At 37.3% G+C, this 20,139-nt stretch overlaps 1 protein-coding gene across 2 annotated transcripts in view; it reads right to left on the bottom strand.

Moving 5' to 3' along the window:
* The window catches only part of LOC126855499 (E3 ubiquitin-protein ligase MYCBP2), a 174,365-nt gene that overhangs the window by 126,404 nt on the left and 27,822 nt on the right, over positions 1-20,139 (bottom strand). The window lies entirely within an intron of this gene.

The raw sequence follows: 20,139 nt of genomic DNA, 5'->3' as shown, positions 1-20,139 counted from the left end.
TCGAATCGAATTTTTGTGGTGTACGTGAATTGAAATTACTTTCTGTGAACTTCTCCTATCGAAATCGCGCGAATCGACAATTTTTTTCTGACCGTCACCCTAATACGAGAAAAAGGGAGAAAAGAAAAGAGAGAGACATTTCGCGTACCCTTAGTGAACGAACACGCGATGGCGAATCCCATGCTCGATTCTCGTGTGTGAATGGTACTCGAGCACCTCGTTACAAAAATCACCGCTTCCTTGTTGCTCGCCGCGAGGGCCACACTTAGGTTGAAACGTGTGTATTAAACTGTGCGTTATCATCACCGGTTGTTCGTAGCTGCATTAATGAAATCCGATGAAAAGGCGAGATTAATGCGCATAAATATCTCGGCGTTGACGGCGTAAACGCAAACGGCCGTGCTGCGTTCCGAGAAGCGTACTCGCCTCGGTAATTACGTAAGAAATATGTACATAGATAACGCGGTCGTTAGATTTCCTACCGGCGAACGATGGCGAAGCGGGGCGCGCCGCGTATCATTTTCCTAGCTTTCTTCTGCCGAAGGGTTGAAAAGAATTCCGCGCCATTAAATAAACCGAGAAGAGTGACTTTAAATGAGATCGAACGTGAGTGTTCAGAATTAGGATAAACGAATTAGCAGATTAACGAGTAAAAAACGTGCCTTAGATAATTTATAAATAATAACACATATTAAGGTCTTTCGAACATAATTTAAGACTCATATCTGTTTAAATGCTGTTATATTGCATAAAAGATAGGTACTATTAAAGATATTATTTAATAATAAAAATAATATTTAAAAAAGCCCTGAATAAAGCCTATTAAATCTTCACTTCCAAAGAATGTCAAAATTATTAGTAATTTATCAGTTTTAATATCATTTTAATTTTTCGATTATATTAAATTTAAAAACATAATGAAAATATCAGCATTTTTTTTAATTTAAATTGCCACAAAATAAACATTCGGGAGACTGACATTTATATAAATTGTGTTTATTGAAATATGAATTTATTACACTCAGATTGTTGAATTTATGCGGAATATATAATAATCAGAGGATAATAAAAAAAAATATAAATTATAATCGCACAAAAAGAAATAAAAAAATAAATAGCAGACAGAATAAAGAAATAAATAAAGAGTACGCGAGCTTACTTTTACGATATTCGGCTTCGGTAATAAAGCTAACGCGTTTCTCGCGTGATCACACGTTTCTCACATATACGTACGCCATCGGCAATTATAGTCATTAGTCCAGAATCTGCGCTTATAAAGCGGGTACTAAATCATCGGTGAGCGGTAAGGAAATACCTCTTAGAATAATCTGAAATAGAATTTATTTATCGCCATGTCATTTGTACTATATGCTTGTACAAGTTGCAAATTAGCGGAATTACATTCTGCGAGATTGCAGCAAACATGAAAACTGCGAATGTATACAGAGCAAAAAGAAATATATGTGTATACAGAGTGTATTATAATATGAGGAAAGAAACAATATTGAAATTTATTCTAAAATAAAATTCACGGAACGTATTGTAAGATCCACTTGAAATGTGAAAGCATTAAACATTGTTCTATCCTTTTTGAAATTCGCAAATATGGAAAATGCTTGCAAATATTTAACCGCGATAATATTTATCGTAGAAAGAATAAATATGCAATTTCTGCTGTATTTTATTAGATCAGAAATATTCAACTCTTTTGGTTATAAGAAATTCTTATTACAATATAAAATTTAGCGCGACAACAACGCATTTATTTCCTTTAATCAATATTTTCAGAATACGCGGCTGTCACTAAATTGTATGGCTGTGATTAAGAATGCAACGTAATCGTAAATTCTCTTCGTATCCAAACGTATCTTCCGAGAATATATAAAAGTGTTATTGATACTTTGCATTCTTTACACATTTATTTTATGTTTATATTATTTTACATGTGCTTTTTATCTTTACTTCTACAATAAAAATAAAATCTGTATCAATGGTATGACATACGCAATCTCTCTGGAGGAAAAAAGACGGCCAATATATTCTTGATAGAAATAAATACGAGAGTAGCTGGGAACTTGAGAGAATAAATACAGAGCGTATTTACTTGCGGCGGGCGCTTTGAAAACGAGCCTGTACTTGGAAAATTACTAGCCGTCTAGCAATAATTAACTTACGATCCGTGGCGACTCTAGACAGACAAGTCAAACATTGCGCAAATCGCGCTACTTGGTATTCGCATCGTTAAACAATTACACAACGGCTCTGATGAGTCCGTCGCCGACTTCGTGTCAACAGGCAGCGCTTCGCAGAGACTTCCGTTTATCTTGAGGAATTTCGTTGAGCTTTCCGTTCGTGCATACGGGAAATTCTTTTGTTTTACGACATTCAAATCATATAGGAATAAAGTCGAAACATGCAGATATATGAAATAAATACGTATACATCTAATTACGCATACTTTTCATTCATTGTTTTCTCTTTCTCTTATCTTGTAAATCAGTTCTATGTCTCGAGGAATTACATCTCAAGATAATAATAAATGTCATATATTCGTTTAAATATGAATTACCTCGTTATGTTAGCGTTAAAAATATTTCATTAAAAATGTAGCTCATTCAATGTTGTAAGAGTAACAAAGTTTTCTCGCTAGTTAGATTAGCCATAAATCTCATGTATCTAAAACTAAAATCGTAGATTTTATAAATATTTAATAAAAAAAAGATTCTTAATATTAGACTAGTTCGCGGGAAAGTTTAACGCGCATTAATGATATTAAATTTCCGCTTGAATTAGCCAGCTTCTATAATATATGCGTAAATTTCTCTTTAATTAAGTCTGAGCCAGGGTAGCCAGAGATTTCAATCTTCGCATGAGTGTTTAAGTTTCACTCAATTCTACGAAATATATATATATATATACACGATGATAAAGTAGTACGTATTTTACACGCGCCCGTTTTCGTTTATAACGGCTGTATATGTGCGCCGTCTCGCGTGACAAGATAATTCGGAAAGTTGCCCCGGTAAACGAGGCGGCGACTGGGAACGGAGTTTAAACAAGGAGGGACAACGTAGAAGTGGATCATATCGGGAAAGATTAAGGGAAATAGAGGAAGAGAGAGAGAGAGGCGAGAGTGATAGAGAAAGGGAAAAGAAAGCGGGGGAGCGCGCGAGGAAAGGCAGGAAATTTGCATCTACAGGGTTCAGCCGGTATAATGGAATTAAAACGAGGTGGCAGAGCAATTAACTTCCGGACTAATCCCGCATCTTCCGTATATGTATGTACGTGTGCTCGAAAAAAAAAAAAAAAGACAGAACGCAATATCGATTTTCACTCACTCACATCATTTAAAAATTCTAAGATAACATCAATATGAATGAAGGATCTATAAATATCAAATAATGAGCCTTAATTATTGGAAATTTATGTGACATCTGCAATGATTTTAAAGTATAATCAAGGCCTCCTCGCTAACTGCGGGATACTGGACTTCACTAGAAAAACTTCTCAGAAACCTTCTCATATGAGATACATGTGTCACACCTATTATTATATAAAAAAATGCAACACTGATTTACATTTGCCTTCATAGTAAAAGAGAAATAAAAAAAACCTGATATTTTTACGAATAAAGAGAAATATTATCTCTAATATCGGTTGAATCAAATACGATAATATATACATATTATATATATTTCTGTTTGATCTCTTTGTCTGTTTCTGATGTGATTGTAGAAACGTACTATCGTTTTTATCCTTTAAATTCACTCTGTCTGCTTTAACCAAGGAGAGAGACGGTCTCTTGCCATTCTGTGGAGTTTGTGCCCCGACTTGTGTCACGAACAAACGAGCGATACATGTTGATGCCCATCGAAGGCTGTAGAATGGCAAGGAAACGGAGAGAAGACAGAGAGAGACGTAAATCGAGCGAGGGAGACTTGAGACAAGAGAGAGAGAGAGACAGACAAATAGAAGTGTTTATCTCTCTCCCTGTGTAATTACAATATACATTGTCAAGATCTTTGTACAGGTATCGGAAATCCGCGACAAGTCAACCACTCGCCGAGCATCATCTGAATACGATCGCGCGACTCCTTCCGGAGGAAACTTAACCCCCGTAACAACAGGGGGGATTAATCTCCTCGGGGTGGTTTTCACCGATACCACACGCCCGGGAGAAATCTCAAGACACTTCGTCGAAAACCCAAATTCGCGGCGAAGCGAAATCTCCAGGAACTCTAATAACGAATACGTCCATTGTATCTCGTGAGGGGAGGACGGCACAAAGAAGCGATATCGATATCTCGGTCACAAGTTCCCAATGCCGTGCCAATTACTTAAAGTTTTACCGGATTGTACTAGCGCGGAACGCGCGGAACCAATCTATTTCCAAACGAATTACCGAATCACTTTTCGAAAGTTTCGACGCGAGGAGTATCAAGTCGAGCGTGACGCCGGAGGAATAATTCCCGCGGAATTGAATTTTTGGATCTGTTCTCATCTTGTCGTACTTTACAAAATGAAATGACTTTTCCCGAGGATTTACATAATGATTTTTTTACGATATTCTATCTGAAATGAGTAAAAAAATCAACTCATTCTTTATCAACAAAGTAGATAATAATGGGATTAATCGATTTTAAACATCGGAAAATTATCTTTGTTTTTTCTTTTTCTTTTTTTAATATTAATCGAATTTTTAAACTTGATTCTCTCTCTTAAAAACGAACTCGTACAAAAAAATAGTATTCCATTCTCGATTTATCTTGTATATAGATATCGAATTATTTCTTTTTCTCTTAATCACTGGACTTCCCGTAAAGCTAATTTAAAAATCTGTCTCATTCTCTTCATTGTATACATAGTTGAACAATAACAGCGCATGTTTTTATGAAAGATTAATTCCCGTTTCACTAACGCAGCTTAGCTTTATTTTCTTCGTTTCTTTCTGACTTTAATTCCGGCAAAAGATACGAAATCAGTTGATTACAAATTAGAATTAACCGTAGTTGGGGAGATCGATATCACGTAAACGTATATCTGGAATCTACGATCTACCATAACAGAATAGACGTATTTGACGAAGGCTGCCGGTGAGATAACGATAAAATCGGGTTGCCGCAGATAGCGAGCACCTTTGGATCGGCAGAAGCGTCAGGAGCCACAGCAGCCGCCCCTTGTCGGCGTACAAGCATCAGAGATATTACTTGGTGCGAGCGTGAACGGAGGCGGATGAGGACGGGGATGCCAGGGCAGGCGGTGATCTATTATGAGGCTTGCGTGTAATCAGGCGAGCTTCAGGCGCCAACATAAACACGAACGCGTACACGGGCGTGCACGCGGATGGAGGATGGGAGGTGTGATCAGCGATTAATCTCGCTCCGTAAGGAATATCCGGGCGGGCTACTCATGACGGGGATAGCGTCGAATAAAGGAGACGTACCGGACGGCGTGAGTTTCCGTTATACGGACTTTGAAAAACGAACTTCACGATGGCTCACACTCGACTCATCTAAGGGGGGGAAAAAAAAAAAACAAACAAACAAGAGAAACGAAAGACGTCGAAGAGATAAATTTCGCGCAATAACCGTCAACGTTAAATGTATCCCTTGCCGTTCGCAGACGATACACACGTAATCGCGTGAGAAAAGTGGAGAAGACGTCGTCGCGTTTGTCAAATCTCGACCACCCGTTTCATTTTTCTCTCTTTTTCCTCCCTCGTCCGCGATATGTCGGGAGGAAAATTCCGTTTTGCACACACGGTAAAAGTCCTCCGTGGCGTTTGATCTCGCGTTACTTTCCCGATCCTTGCGCGAGTACCGAGTTTCTTTTATGCAAAAGGCTCAAAGAGAATAGCGTGTGTTTCTGCGCGTGCATAGTATAGGCTACGACGAGTGACTGGAATAATGCACGGTAAGAGAAAAAGGAGAGAGAGAGAGAGAGAGAGAAAGAGGAGATTCCCAACGCGACAGAGAGAGGATGAGAGGATGAAGAATGAAGGAAGCCCGCGGGTAAGAAGAGGAGATCGAGCGCAGAAAATAAGGGATGAAGAAAAGAAACGAGACTCTGTTCCTCGTGGGACGTTAACACCCGTTCGCCATCGGCACTCGAGTACTCCGCGCGAGTATCTTTGAGTACCTCCGGTACACATGTGTACACGCGAATGCATCAAGCGGGATGCGCATAGGAAAGAGGATGGGCGGGGGAGGGAGAGAGAGAGGAAGTGAAGCGCGCAATTCTGTCCATTCGGAGGCATTCGGGCGCGAGGTTTGTTCCGCATGCACTTTGCATCCGCGCGCGCGGTGCATAATTCGTACTGTCCGAGCAACCGGCACATACACCGATCCTTCCAGAGCTCGTCTTCCCTCCTCCCTAGATCGATAAATCTCATCGATCGCGCGCGTTCACGGCCTACACACACCCCCTTTGAATAGGTATTTGCGCCGCGCGTATACAAATTATGCACGCGCACACGCGTTCGCGGCGCGCAGATGATCCGTACTATTCGATTACGAGGCGCCGGATTCGTGATCGGAAAGATATATGTAATCTTGTGTAAATTTAGCTCCGTCAGATTAAGCAATGCTGCTGTTTTGATATCGAGATTTCTGAATTATTATGATGCATGCCATTTTTTGAATTGACCTAAATATTAGAGGAATCAAAATAAATTTTTTTTACGACAGATTTTTCCAAAAATGATTGAAAAAGAAGAGCTTTTTGCAAATTAAATTTTAAAAACCAAAGAAATGTAATAAAATTATTTATTTTTTTTTAGTTAATTTTACGTGGAGTTATTCTAATAATATTTTTATTTGAAAGTTTAGTGTTAAAAAGATATACATAAAGTTTCGAGAAATGATAGTTTCCCTCGACATTTTTATTACAGAAAAATTATATATAACTGAAGATTATCCAAGAAATGTATTAAAAACTCATTCAGCAATATGTTGCTTAAATACCACATTTCTTAGATTTCTATCGCAGACAAAATAAAAATGCTTTTCCCTTAGTAAAAATAAAAATACAAAAGTTATATACATCTCTTTTAAAATAAATATTGTACGGTCACGGCATAAAGAAGAAACATGTGTAACGAGTCCTTATATTTTATATTCCAAAATGGGAGAAAATCCTGCGCGATATTTCTTAGCAGGTGCGTCACGGAGGACAGGTGAAGGACTGACAAGCGAGTAAATATTGTCATGCAGACGAGGCAGCGCGCGCTCCTCTCATCGTCGAGAGGACGAGGATACCTCGTCGTAATAAAAGACGGTAGAATCCTCACAGTCGGTACGATATCGCCGATAAATCCTTTCTTTCACATGCAAGTAACGTAGACGTTCGAGGGCGCATTGTTGTCGGACGGTAATATTTATCGCCGCGAACGGCGACCATAAGTCTCGCGGGAAAACGGTTACAAGGATTTTTCGCGTCGCGGTATACTTTCAGCAGCATCAGATTCTATCAGGAATGTAATAGAAATGACCGTTATTCTGTGGAAAGTGGACATAACGCGCGATGATCCTCCATCGCGAAAAACCTGTCGGATATAATAAAATTGAGCCATCGCATACACGTGTAAAAAAAATCGATATTCTCTGTCAATATTATGTCGAATTTAAATATTATACTTTGTATCATATGCTTATTCCAAATACAACAAATCACACATCTACAATATGTAAATCCGTCGTATAAAACATTTTTATCTAACAATATTATTCAAATATATTTTGTACATATATGAATAATATTGGCGGTTAAAATTTTACTCTGAGATTACACATTTCTTGAAAGATATACAATTTATTCATAAAGAAATATTATTAATTTTAGATTACAAAACAAATCTTTGATTTGTAATTATTTTTCGAGAAAGAGTGTTATTATTATATCTTTTTTTTTACACAAGTTAATACTTTATCTACGCGATGCACTGTGTTGACATTAATATGAAAACATCAATAAAACACAGAACTGTAACGACTAAACTTTTTCCATCCACTCGCTCTGTTGGCTCGTAACAACCAAACAGCGTCGCGTTTTATGCAAACTCTGCACGTTAGAAATCATTATTTTAAATCTTCTCATGTTCGTTACGAACAGAAAACGGAGATCGCTTCGCTTCTCCTCGCGATAGGCAAATGATAGCCCGCGCCAAAATTATTGCTATCAATCCTAATGTATATTCACATCCGGATACTCGTGTACTCGCACTTCAATAAAGTATAAGCCGTAAAAGTGGCCGACCTTAATTGTAAAACGGAAGTCTCCTTATCGATCGACACCAACGGCGTAACTAACGATCGGCGAAACTCCCTCAGGGAGTTCCGATTTTTCCCGGTCGAATTTCCGTAGTTTCCAATTTTAACACCTCTCTTACTCGTCTCCGATTTTGAATCAACATCATGATTTCCATTTCGAGTTATTATCGGGATAATAAAACCGGATAGATTGTAATAATGAGTTGAACTTAAAAAACTGAGATCATAGGATTCATTTCATCGCTTCACAAAATTATATTTATATTAATATAAATTCTACATGTCAAAACCTGTAATATATTATGTAAAAATCTGCTTTATTGTAATAATGTTTTAGACACTTTTTTATTTTAGAAATATATAAATATTATTTGTAGAAAATATATTTCTTTTTCTATAATTTCTGAAATTTAAATTCTGAATTCATAATCTGCAGAATATATATATATTGTATCGGTTTTATCCATTCTTTTCCCGCAAGCCTGTAAAACAGCCCTTCGAAACTACAGCACTGACAAGACTGAACGTGGTGGCGCCTACGCTCGTAATTTTCACGACGGCGAAGAAATTACAGCGACGTGTGGAGGCGAGCTGGCGGGACTTTCAGAAAATCGAGTAAAAAAAGTAACGTTATTAGTAAACTCAATCATGACGCATGCGAGGTGGCCATCGAACTGTAAAACTCGCACCTGGCATCCTCGGATCGATTAATCGAAGAGTATTGACCGTAACATTGAAGGGGCAATCCGTGAATCCATCGCGACTAGGACAATAAATAACGGGGCGATGGTAGCGTCCATTTCTCTCTGTCGTCGAAAATACATATTCTCGTAAAAATTGAAGTAACGGCCGTGTGGCCGACACACGCGCCAACAATTGATTCATAACGAGTCTGCCAAACGAGAGCCCCCGTGATTGCCACGCCGATGCCGATTGCACCGCCGTCACGTCACGACGTAACGCAGTTTATTACGGGGTTGACCGTGTATTAATAAATTCCATTTACGAGCCAACAGAGTCTATAATTCTCCGTCCGCCGTGTCTTGAACGCGAAAATAAATAATAATGCTCGTGACGCGCGTTATTCGATGCGCGAAAATCGAACGAAGAATTATATTGCACGTAACGAAATCGCGAGTTTACGACGAGAATGTGAAGAAAAAAATATTTCGCGAAATCTTGCGCATCCTGTTGTTGAAATATTATCCGGATACACGTGCAGGGCAAGTTCGTTTCCCTTCTCAATTTATTAGCATCCCGCGATCGATTCTCGTTGGCAGCGCATGATTAAGTTTTCATCGAAATTCAAAGTCCCATGCCACTCGTAAATTCGAGCGAGCACGCACCAAAATTCGTATGTCATATAAACTCGCATATCGAGAATTGAGATAGCGCGTAAAAAAAAAAAAAATTCTTAAGCGAATCCGATTCAGCTCTAATGCTGATTAAATCGCCACTTTCACTATTCGCTTTTCAATAATTAATTATTAAAAGTGTATTTATACCAGCGATATTTTCCTCGCGAATATTCCTGTTGTGTACCGCTCGATAAATTTCAAACTGTCGATTTTGCGGTTCGAAAGATCGTTCGATAATCCGATTTCGTCGAAGGAAATGTAATCCAGCTGCAGCGAAACGAAATAGAGAGAGTTATCGACCAACTCACGTTTCCGCAAATCGACAACATAAATCGTCTCATATGTGCATATATACAAGATAATTTTATGAATCAAACCAGAATATTTTGAAGATCAAACAAAATAAAAATTGAAAAAAAAAGAGTTAATATCATATTGTCAACAAATTGCTTGCAATTTATATAAAAATTTCGAGTTTAATGGATTTAAAGAAAAGTTTGACGAGAAATTCAAACTAAAAGACGGAAAATTTAAGATTTCGAAAACTATAAAAACTTCCAAAATAAAATATGCGAGTGCTCAAAGAGATGCAAGCATCCAATAGAAATTATGAATCTAAGCCTCGGAAAATAAAAATTTAATAATTCTCGAACATTATATCATATAAAGAAAATATAACATCGTGTAGTCGTAAAAAAAGTAATCAAATTTTCGTGTAGCAATCTAACAAATGTGCAAAACTTCTCCTGAGAGCAACGCGTAAACTTCGTGAAGTTCACAGCATCGCAAAATGTGAACCCGCATTCGCAACACGATACATTCTTTTCAGCTATCGACACTTCGACTCCGTTATCGTATCGACATCGTCTATTACATAACTCCTGCGGGCGAAATCGCGGTCGAGGCTGCAAAGCCAGGAAGATTCGTAACAACGGAAATGCGCGAAAAAAAAATAACATGATGTGTATCGACGGGAAATGATGCGGCGGGGAAATAGAACGAGAGGGGGCTATTAACGCCGAAAAGATGCGTGATATCGAAAGGAAAAGCTTTTCTTTTACAGGGATTTTCGCCTGCCCTCGAATAATCGTCGATTCTCGTTGAGAATCCGCAAGTAAACTCACGTCGCATAAGAAAGTGTATCCATTCCAGGTCATTGTGGAATTTGAGGGGGACTGGAAGAAGGAGGATTATAGTTATGGGTTTTAAAAACGAAGAGTCTCTTTTCCTGCAGAGTACGCGCTATGCGAATCTTCTTTCTAGCAAAGTCGTAGGTAAAGACTTGATAAAATCGCAATAAAATGCTTTACAAAAATTCAAACGCAGAAAAGCTACGTGCGCTTTACAAAAATTGCTAATCTGATTCGCGCATCATAATATTAAATACAGAATATCGGTTTTATGTCAACGATTTTCTCAGATAATGTCTGACCTAATTCGAAATTGTAAAATATTTTCCTATTTTTTTGTTATCCACAAATATATTGAATTAATTTAAAAATATGGCAAATATTCTATTAAAAAACTGAAACATGTTTTTGTTAAAAAATTGCGTCATTATATAATATGATATAATATTCAATTGTATATATTATAGAACACATTTATTTTATAAATGCATTCCATTAAAGTTCAAAATTTCAAAATTTGATATGCAATAAAAATGCCAGTTTTAAAGTTAATATCATGACTTTCATTTTATTGTTGAAAGATAAATACGAATAAAACGAAAGGCATTCTTATCTTCAATTTTGATATTTTATCAATGATATTTATTTATTTAATGTACTGTAATGTAATATAGTCACAAACGATAATAAAATCGCCGTGATATTTACAAAGTAAAATAATATATATCATTGAGAAATAAAAAATATGCATCAATAAATTAGGACTGTCTCAATAATTAATAATATCTTGAGAATTGAATTATAACTATCTTATATATTATTTCCAAAGTACACGTACAGATAACATTTCTATTCGCAGAAGAATAGTTATTTACTCACTCCTCTGGCATTTTGGAGCCACCTGCATTGTAGCGAGTGCAAAATTTCCATACGCGAAACGAGAGACAAATTCACTTCCCATTGTTCACTCGGCGAACGAACGCATCGGGCGTCGTAACCCGGAAATGCAGCTTTACTCGCACCTGTCCCGGTAATACATTTCTTCGTACTCGCGCGAGGACGGCGCTTAAATTTCTGACTCTGGCAACCGCCATAGTATAACGGCGGTACTAATATATATATATATATGTATATACATGTACATATACATATTATATATATACGGCACGCATGCGAATTATTGTCACGTTGCGTGGCAAAGAGGAGACGACAAAAAAAAAGAAAAAAAGAACATAAAACTATATGCGCCGATGGAGCGCACCTTCTATCTGCGCGCATCGATAATCCGCGCATCGAGAGATTTAGCTTTGACGACACTGTGTATATTTTTTACTCCCCTTTTTTTTTGTACCTCTTTCGTTTATACAGTCGCGCGGCACGCGCGTGTAGGACATGCATCGGACAATCCTGTTCAAAGAGCTCCGCGATTCTCTCTCCGCCGTTCGTTAGCCGCTGGATAACTTTAATTAGACGAGACTCACACATCGAGGTATCGGCCAGTTGATGTAGCCGCGAGCTTCCCGACACGATACCCTTGCGTTTGTTTTTCAGTCGTTTGCTCTCGCAATATACACATCAGAAATGTATTATCTCAGAGAAAAAATCTAGAAATCATATATAAAAATCTATTTCGTGTCTTTAAAAAATCCTAAGTTTAATTTATTTCCACATTTATTCATATCTCAAAAGTTTTTGGAAAATAATTTAGGCAAGAGAATATTTAGCTAATCATAAATTAAGCGTATTTTTTTTTTTTTACTATTTCCATGAGTCTAAAATCCATCAATCGCTTCAAATAAAGTCATCGATGATTCCACGGTGCAAGCTACCGCCTATCATATTTCGACGTCCATTGGTTTGATTGATAGGAGGAGAACATACACATCTACGATATAGATGTGTATCAATATATATCAAGCTTCAAAGGATCGTATCCTCACACGTCGGCCTCTTTCAACGGCCAACACTCTGGTTTTTTTTAAATACTCACGCCCACCGTCATCCATACCGCAACGACACAACTTGCCACCCCATCGGGCAGCTCTCATCCCTCAAAACGTTTTGCGGCGAGATTCCCATCCCTCCTACCTCTTTTTTGTTCCCTCGAAACCGGCCGAAATGCACATGCACAGTCTATCGCCCGCTTTCATAGGGCTTCAACCGCATGCCGCGTCGGTGGAACATCAAACGTACCGCAAGAATAAAAAAAAAAAAGAAGTGGTGAGAAAGCGGCAGAACGGCCGTTGTTAAGGAACCGGGAGATTATAATCATCGCTAAAAGCGGAAAAAAACAATGGCGAGGACGAGAAGCGAGCGAAAGCGCGATCAACACGGGAAAATAGCGCAAGATACCAGAAAAGAGATATTCACTACAGTACGCACGAAGAAAATCGGTCGTTCGCCTCTCTCAATCGCGCGCTGTCAAGATAGGGTAGGAACGAAAACGTTTGCAAATTACGAGAGTCTTGCGCGACTTAAGGACTTTCCGAGTTTTAATTAGGTACTCCGTAAGAGAGACGTTCCCTTTCTCTCTCTTCTGTACACGTATTCTCGTTTCCGCTATCATTCTACTTCAATTTTACGAAAGATTTCCAGCTTTGACGAGAAAGGGTGTTTCACTGATGCGCTCTAAATCTTGATTATGTTTACAAACTAGGATTAATGATTTTAAAATTTCTCATAAATTATTTAGAAAGTGATCCATTTTTGTTTTGTGTGTTTTCCTTTTTCTCCTTTTATTGTCTCATATTATATTATCTTTTATATCTTGTTATATTATATCATCTCTCTCCATTATTATATTAAAAAATTAAATACAATTTTCAAGACATCTCATCGAAATTTAATTTGACTTTGTTAATTACCCGATGTTCGGTAATAAGTCAATATCTTATTAGATAATTTATGACAAATAAAATTATTTTTGACACATATGAAAACGCGAATACATTTCTCGTTTTTCTTTCGTTGGATCGTCTTTATGCTCACGTTTTGCTTATTAAAACACTAACGTAAATTATAAATTTCTCACCAGCTGTCTTCTATTTCCTTTGTAACGCGGCTTTTTCAGAAAAATAGTTTAAAATGTAAAAACATTTACGAGCACGCGTAGCTAGTCAAGATCTGCGCCGCTTACAATTCGTTAGATACTAATGTGCGAGCGTGTTGATAAGAATAAAAAATGAGAAACAAAACAGTAAATGGAGTCAAAAATACGGCTGTATGCAAATGAATGTCATTTACGTATTCAGGTTTCGAACAATAACTGAAGCTCGTTTTTTTCTTATTAATTCAACACGCAATATACGCGCAAAATAAAAGTTTTATAAATATTTAATGTCCACAAAGAAATAATTAACAATTAAGAAAATCATATATAATATATTTGCTGTTGTAAAAAAAAAAAAATATTAACGAGCGAGTGAATCATAAATTTTACAATTATATTTCATACAAAAATATTAATTAAACAAATTGTCAAAATGTTTCTTCTTCGTCTGATAACAGCCATTAGCGACTGCTAGTTTGACGTAATTTCTACGATCTGTAATTTCTTATCAAGAACATGTAAGTCACGATGGGAACGATTGGACGACAGTGACAGATGTCAGCGACTTAAAGCGAAAAGATTTCACCGGAAATGCATTAATGCAAGAAGTAAGGGACATATCGTTGTGCAACGATCCCTGAAACGAGCGACGTAAACAATTTTAGGGCGAAAAACTGATTATTTTCCATAAATGCGTCGACAAATTTACGGAGTACGAAGTTACGGCGGGGTTGTGGGGCGTGAATACAAATTTATGCGGTGCCGGTCGCGCGTGTAGCGCGATGGGGAAAAAAAAATAAAAAGCCTTTTTTTCCTTCGTTGCAAACCTGTTGTAAGGTTGACTCGAGACATGGGGGGAGAAATATGCCACTCGCGCGGGCGCGTGTCATGAGTCAAGAGGGTGGCCGCGTGCACGCACTGCGATGTATCCGCGGATAAATATTTATATATGCACTAACACACGTCAACGTCATACGCGTATATATACGTCTCTTTCATCGTCGTGAAAAAAAAAAAAGATTCACTTTTCGCGCTGCAGGATTTTGGCGACCGTTTCGACGCGCTCGCCAAAGATATTATTTATTTATTTTTTTTTTTTTTTTAAGCGATCCTCTATTCTCGATATAAATAATAAAACATCGAGCTTGCCGGATCATTCTAAGCTACAAAAAAATTGTTTGATTCGAAAAAAACAAGAGTTTTTCATCATAAATGCATAACAACGTCGCAACAGATATATATACAGTTACTCCCAGTTACTATGTTACATATTTGTGGAAAGAAACAATACAAAGCATAAACTCCATTGTAAAATATAAAAATAATATAGATAAAAATATGAAAATAGAATAGAAATGCAGGTTGTAACGAGAGAAAATTCATCCTTATTATATTTACTGATATATTTACTGTGTTATAAATATTATATCTGCGCGCGAGGAATTTTTAAAAAATCAAAAATAATTTTCTTTTTTAGAAATTATCTATAGTTTAATTGTTTTGTCGAAATCCATTGTAAATACCATGAATAATGATGATATTACCGTCTTGAACGCGAAAAATATATGTATGCTAAGTGTGTTTAGATATTATACGCTCACGCGCGAGTTTTATGTATAGAATATACCTTATTTATATACGACATCTTTATTTCTTTCGATTACTAACCAAATCACAAAACAGCGTCTAAAAAATGATAAAAAATATTAGTTTCCCCGCGTGTGCAAAGATATAGTTCAAGATAGCGCGAGAAAGAAACATAACTTGTGAAGGGAGTTGAATTTATCGTTAATATTTTTCGTAAATGCGCGCGAATATGCAAAATCTTGGATTTCCGTAAGAGAGAGAAAAAAAATGTCGTTCCTATATTTTTTCTTTCCTGAGAAGGATCACGGAAATCGTACCGAGAATCGTTGAAAAATATGGAGGCTGAAATTTATGCGATGCGCATGAAACAAATATACACGAGATAAAATTTCATTTCGTCTTCAAGATTGAGGCCTCTCGTTGCAAATAACTGGATATTACGCGTTTCGACATATCGTTAATTATTTCGAGATCAGTTACGTTTCAACTCCTAAAAAGTTCGCGAAGTGTCATCCATTTGCTCGCCATAGGATTTCATTCGTCGACGAGCGACAGATCTTCTAATTTATATCTCGCGCATGTAGCAAAGCTTCGACAGCAAAATTGCACCAGCTGCATACTAACGGAAATATCATAACATGAGTAACACACACACGCGCAAAGTCGAGTAATGAGTAGTACATCTCCGTTTATCTCTCTCTCTCTCTCTCTACCCCTTTCTCCTTCTCTTCATCTCTGTCGAAAACTAGGAAGAGTGTAGTCAGATACAACATTGCTCTCCCCCGGGGCATCGAGCACCATGGAAACTCGGCAAACAATTATAACTTCCGGTGGGAAACAGCGGTATATATCGCCGCCAAGAGCTGCCGGCGCACGTCGTTCCGAAACGCTACATTTATGGTCCCGTTGGTGTTATCGAGCCCCGGAATTTCTGCTTTCGGAATTTCTCCAGTTTCACCGTGCCCGGTTGCGGTCTCGGCAACCATCCACCTAGGCAACGATTACCTTTCTTAGCGCTGCGCATGATTCGATTTATCCCCCATGGCACATTCGCTTGAACGCGGATCTCTTTCTCATCTGGACCAAAGCCCGGGGCTCCCTATCTTTGACTCCGTATAGAAATATCGTTCACTTTAACCTTTCGTATTCTTAATGGGATTTCACATCAGCTGATTCGAAGCTATTTTCGATCAAACTATTGGCATGCGAATAATTAATATTTCCGCGCTCAGCCTCCGTGAAAACTAAAATAACAATAATGGACCGGACAGCGTTTGAGAGTTAATGAAGCAGAAGTTCATTCTTTCATCCGCGATTTATTCCCGATCAAAGTAATAATAATAATAATAATAAAGATTTTTATATAAATCTATATTTTTATAATTATTCGGATAAATTCCTGTTTAAAAAAAAAAAAAAAAATTTTATCATTTAGTTATTTATTGTCTGAGATAAAATTTCGCTCTCAATCTTGGTTTCGGATGAGTTCTTATCTCGTACATTCCACGTGCGTACACATACGTAACGATGTAAATGTTCACGCGTAATCCCTTTCGTCGTCGCGTCGCAAAGTTTTCCCATTTGGCGAGGGATGTGTGCACTACTTTTGTTTTCACTGCGCGGTAAAACAAATTCCCAGGTATATTCCGGAGTACTAAGCGAGCGAGCTCCATTTGACAAGGTGCATCCCGCGTTTTCTCATCTCCTTCTCGGAAGATACCAGAAAAGTTATCTCCTCGTCGAATTCACGAATGGTATATGGCAGGTTCATCTATTTTTTTTTATCAAGAAAAGCTCGTATAAAATACGAATGTTTGAAGTATTTCAGGGAAAAATCATTAACGTGAATATCAAAAAGCAGACTCATATCGATCTGACGAAAGCATTTCTTCGAAAATACAAATCTTGTAGGCAAAGGCATTTTCAATGATTCCACGACGCAAAGATACATTAATAAATATAAACAAAATAGATTTTCAATAATTAATAAATTCTCCGTATTTGAGATAGCAAAGTCATAACATCAATCTTCGAAAGTCAAAGAAAAAGATCGAGACAAACATTCATAATTGCTAAAAAAATAAGTAATATCCAATAACATATCCAATAGGAAGATTTCTATTCATGTTACAAAATTAAATTCGTTCACACGTGAGAAAAGTTATAGAAATAGTTTTAGACACGTGAAGACTTATACATCGCTGTAAGTAGGTCAAGCCTGTATGTCTACCGGCAATTAATCACCTGTTCGGATGAAGAAAAAAAAAAATTAACGCGGCTCGATCGCGTATAGTAACAGTATGCGTCGTACGAAAAATGACAGGTTGATAATCAATCGAGATTGCTATCGGTAAGCATGCGATATCAATTTAGAATATTTAATGTTCCTCGTTCACGCGCGTGCGCGAGAATGCATTTCCGGCAATCGTCGCGAGAAGGGGGTCACTTTTTCAACGTCATATCGAAATTGGAAAACCTATCGAGAGTGGCCACGGTGACGATTAATCTTGAACGACAGTCAGATCGTCGCGAACTTTTCGATATTTTACTCGTGCGATATGACGTCTGACTGTACTGGGAAAAGGTAAGAGAGAGAGAGAGAGAAGGAACAATGTCGATGGGTGAGGGAAATGGACGGAGAACGTGCGGGCGTCGCGACAAATCGATCATCGAAATATGTTTCTTATCGGCTGGTGGCCGTCAGGGTCTCCCCGCAAACTTGAAGGTGAAAAGTTGATCCGCGCGCGCGCGCGCGATCCCTCGCGTGAGATTTCAGGGCGAGGTTTCAGCGACGCAATGTAATGTCGCGACGTCGCGGCTTCGGGCCACGGAAAAGACGAAATCGGGTACAAGTGTAAGGCTGCGTGCACAATTAGCGAGCGATAAGCTCGCGATGACTTGCTAGCTATGAATGGCATAAGTTGAGCAAGCACGCTCGTCACGCTAAACGAAACTCGCAAACGCGTATAATTCAATGAATGTTATATACACGTTACATCAACGATGGGAACGCTAGTGTTACGTGAAACCGACACATCTAGTATTCATGATCTTCGATGAACATTGATCTTTCGTGCTGTAGTCGTTAATTATCGCGGTTCTATTGTTACGAACAAACACGGAATAACTATCCTGCATCGAATTGTAATTGAATTCATCCAAGTTGTACTGGTTCTAAAGCAAACTTTTCCACGGGGCAAATTCGATCATATTTCAATTATTATATATATTCATGACTTGAATTTTCAGAGCTTTATCATTCTTATCGCATTCATTGAGTTACTCGCGCTCCTGTCTGAATAATAATCATAAATATATTATTTCAAAATTCATAAATAAATTTACATGTCCATTTCCTTTCTCTTGAATTCAAAACTCAGTTTTTTTTTTTTTCCAATGTATATAATATAATAAAAAACGGGAAAAATATAAAAATAAATCTAAAAATTGAAATAAATACGATAGCCACATGAATCGTGGAATATTTTCGCGCTACGATATCAAACTGTCGCGATCTCGACACAGTACGTCTTTGAAATTATGGCATAAAATTGATGATGAAAAATTGTCGCTATCGAGATACGAAACGCGAATCGTCGTACTATTACTCACGAAAATGAATGACGTGTCGCGTGTGCTCTGCCTATATTTTCCTTTGTAAAGCTCTTGCTTTACAAGATTTTCGAAGCGGATCGGTGCCGGATAGAAATGCAATGTCCCGAAAATCCACGTCAAAATATCGCGATGTAACAGTAGCAATAACGTTCGTTGAATATCGTCATTTTAGAGCGTTGTAATGTCAGCCGTGACATCTTGTCAGAAAAGCAAATGGTGAAATCAGTTTTTAGACGCGAGCAACTAAAAAAAAAAAAAGAGAGAGAAAACATTCCACAACGTTGTTGATATTTTTCTTGCTAAAGCTTTGTGCTCCGATTTGTATAACAACAAACAAACGATCGTTTTCCCGACACAAAATAATAATTCAGAGAGAAAGCAATTTGTAAACTTGTAAACATACGCAATACAAATTTTGTATTTACAATGTCGTTAAATTTTCATCGAGTGTCTTGGATCCTATAATTTTTCAAGATGTTCCGAATGTAAAAGGAGAAATCAACATTAAAATATGAAACAGCTGTACGCTTTTATCAAAAGCAATTTATCATAGATTGTCAACCTGGATAATTCAAAGCAGTTATTAGCTTTTCAAACTCCGTTTCAGACTTTATTTAAATATCTTTTTTTTTCGATCTGATAACAAATATAAAAATATAAACTATGACAATATATGTGAATAAAACTTACATTTTTCTATAAAACACGAATGATCGAGATATAAAAAGCAATTTTTCGATAAAAGAAATATTTAAATAAAAAAAAGATTTATTACAAAATAAAATATTTCTCGTATAACGGGGAATCATTCGCTAATAGATTAAAATATTGCCACAATTTTTTTTCTGTGATGGCTGATAGTAAAAATAAATTCTTTACCATTAAGAAAGGAAGATGCAATCGTAGCAGCAAAAACGCCGAGACTTAACGGCCTTATCAGTCGCGTTTTATCGGTCGTGACTGATAAGAAGTTTGCATTATAAGATGTGTAAGACGGCGAAAGAGTCGAATAGGGTAGATACCTAGTGAGATAAGAAAAAAGACGGATGCAAGAAAAAAATGTGTTCATAATTTTTTTTTGACTAATTGATACATTGTTTCAGTGACATGCCGACTATGGTAAAAATGATAAA

Source organism: Cataglyphis hispanica, chromosome 16 (genome assembly GCF_021464435.1).
Source record: "Cataglyphis hispanica isolate Lineage 1 chromosome 16, ULB_Chis1_1.0, whole genome shotgun sequence".
Lineage (NCBI taxonomy): Eukaryota > Metazoa > Arthropoda > Insecta > Hymenoptera > Formicidae > Cataglyphis > Cataglyphis hispanica.
Note: the sequence above shows the minus strand (reverse complement) of the source record. Positions and strands in the feature narration are given on the sequence as shown.